Genomic DNA, 3,182 nt, shown 5'->3' on the forward strand with positions numbered 1-3,182 from the left:
AATGAGTTTATTTAACTTCAAAATTTAGCTGAATTAATTAGCTCGCCGTGAAAACATTTTTATACATTTTTTTTCATGTGTACAACCATTTTTCTCTCCTTTTGGAAATTAAGTAAGCCCTTAATCTTTTAAAGACAATGAAAAAGTAGTCGAAAACCTAAAAAAAAAAAAAAATTGTGGTAAATCGGCTTTCAAACTAAGTCTCCCTATCTTTAATCGTCTATTTTTGCCCGTATTTAGTTTTCTGCAATTGATACTATACTATCCCTTTCCTGTCAGAGCCACGGTAGTTGATTTTGCCTGGAATTTTAAATCAAAACATATAAACCAATGTGGATGATAAATAATACTATGAAATAATTGAAAACGATGAACAGAATGACCAAATATCCATTAGTACAGTTCCACAAGTATTTATTTACATAGCACGTAAATACAACCGCAGGAAAGCAACCTCGTTATTGGAAATTTAATATTTTAGCGTTAAAAGGGTCATTTCTGAAATGGGGAGGTTCAATACGGACGTCATATTGTTTTCATTCTTCTTTGCATGTTCTCTTCCTCCTTATTTCAAGTTTGTTTGAATATTACTGACCTGTTTTTTATACACTTCACGTATATCCATAAGCTTCTTAAATTCTTCCATGGTCAATCCTGTGTCATTTCTGAACTGACCGGCATAAGTGTCACTACTTTTTACTTCTATTTACCAAGATTAGTCATCAAAGGAGCACCTGCTGTATCAATTCTTCCTTCATCCTTCACGTGTATCTAATGAACTTAAACTTTCTTACTTTCAATAATCATGTTATGATCATTAGTTAATGATATAGCTTATTCTTTGTTATTACCTCCTCGTGTTGGTAATCCTGTCTTCCAAGGGTCCTGGATATGACCTTAAACTATATCCGATGGTGAGGGCCCCAGCTTGCAGGCCTTAGGGAGTGTGGAGCCACCCTTTAATTGCCATTGCTCCCAGGTCAACTATGACCCGGAGTGGTAGCACCTGTTAGGGTCCCAACTATAGGTTAAATAGAATACGACTTAAAAAACAAATATACTATATTAAGAAATCGTTCTCCAAAATCACCAGATTCGGCATTAAATAACCTGAAAAGGGTTGATATGCCGTAAAACAAAACAACCAACGAACCGTCTTCCAAGTATAACAAAAGATTACCATCAACACATAGTTTTGATGACTAAATCAAACCGTTATCTATACTATTAATAAAATTATATATATACATATATATACATATACATATATATACATACATATATATAATATATATATATATATATATATATATATATATATATATATATATATATATATATATATATTAGATGAGGATTGATAAATTGTATCATTTGGATTATTCGTTCTACTGTCTGTACCTTGAATGTTATTTTTATTTCTCCTCCGCTAACTGAGACTAAGAAATTGAAGTGCAGCATCTGAAGAACAGATGGTATTTATTTGCTCCCCCACTGAGCAAATTAGGCACAAGGCCGTTTTTAATGTGAGGTAAAAACCAGCTCCCCTAAAAGGGGTCACTCTGGTTACCAAAAATAATAATTGTCCCAGTATAGAGGGTTTCCCCTCTATTGACTGGTACAAATTATCTTAAGTGCAGCATCTGCCGGAACAGATACTACACTTTGATCTTAGCCCAAAGGCCAAGAACTTATGTTATTATTTATTTGCTTCCCCACTTCGCAAATTAGGCACGAGGCCGTTTTTTAATGTGGAAAGAAATAGGGGACCAGCTCCCCCGAGGAGGATGGGGGGGCAGGATAGTGACAATTGGTATGAAGGGTTTCCCTACATTGACCAAAACTGATTGTTACAAAAGTAATGGTCGGATACGTGGGGGTGCTCTCACATATAGTCATTAGTGCAGCATCTACCGGACAAGATACTACACTTTGATTTTGGCCCGAAGGCCAAGAACTTTTGTTACCTCAGATAATCTTCAGATGTACATTATTGAACTCGTGAATCTTTCTGTAGAACTCGAGAATCTGCAGAGAATTTCGAACAGAACCGTTTTTTTAATTCATGGGGGAGGGGCTGCATATGATTTATCTGTTGCGTCAGGAGTACTTGAAAACCCGTTGCATAATGGAAAACTACTAGGTAAAATTCAGTTCTACGTAGCAGTTTCATAGATGTTGATGGTTCAATCCTAAGCGCGAGCATTACTAAAAATACAAATGTGAATTATTTAAGGCTTTAACCAGAAGGTCATAGTTTTTACATTTAAATGATTAATATTAGTCTCCCTTACGATAGTTACAAATGCATTGTTCTTAGGTTTACCAAATAGACATTTGAAATAGCATTCTTATCGCCTGTTGTGCTGATTGTATGCAGCATCTTGAATATATGTTTTTAATGCATAGTCTTGTGTGTATTTTCTAATTAACCTACTTATCACGTATTCGCATGGTTTTGATATGAAAATTAAATAATTTTAATAACTCTTTTCTTTCTCTACGCGTATTTCAAAACTTGTTTGGATTCTACGTTGTATTTCAATTATCCCAAAAATCATTCAATTCAAAATATCAATATATTTCTATACGCCCTAACAATGTTTGTTGTTACGCGTATTCTTAAAAATAATAGACCCAGTCCCAGGGGACATTTTTGTTAGAAATTGTCTTTCTTTGTTTGCCGAAAAGAGACGGGGGGAACTATGTTGCGTGTCATCTGATATATCACCTTCTGAAGGAATGCTGAGGTCACTAGCTCTTTGTTTTTACTTGATCATGGATTTCGTTAGATGCCATGTTGTTACACGTCCTGCCCTCGCGGGGAGGGGCATGTATCGGAAAAATATTAAAGTTACATAGTTTAACATATTTACCTTCATTTTGAAGTCTATATTTGAATATTTTTTTCTTTTTTTTTTTTTTAGTTTTCTTGTCTTTGTTTGATTTGGCTATTTTCACGTGCCAGCATAACGCTACTTTTTAATTTGATGCCGAATTCGGTCAATTTGGTAAAATATTTTATGCTCCAATATCTTTATATATTCAAATATATATTCATGATGGTTGGAGTGGTAATTTGTAAGGAGAAATCTGTTGTTTTTATTTTTGGCTATACAGAACCTTATTGAGTTTTGCAAAGGTAAATGAAAAAATAGTAACATTAACGTGTAGTGCATGTT

At 34.1% G+C, this 3,182-nt stretch overlaps 1 pseudogene; it reads right to left on the bottom strand.

Annotated features, from left to right (window-relative positions):
- Nucleotides 1-1,551: 1,551 nt before the first annotated feature.
- Nucleotides 1,552-1,695, bottom strand: LOC145260060 (U2 spliceosomal RNA; annotated as a pseudogene).
- Nucleotides 1,696-3,182: the final 1,487 nt, after the last annotated feature.

Source organism: Euprymna scolopes, chromosome 35 (assembly GCF_053919585.1).
Source record: "Euprymna scolopes isolate OS-2025 chromosome 35, ASM5391958v1, whole genome shotgun sequence".
NCBI lineage: Eukaryota > Metazoa > Mollusca > Cephalopoda > Sepiida > Sepiolidae > Euprymna > Euprymna scolopes.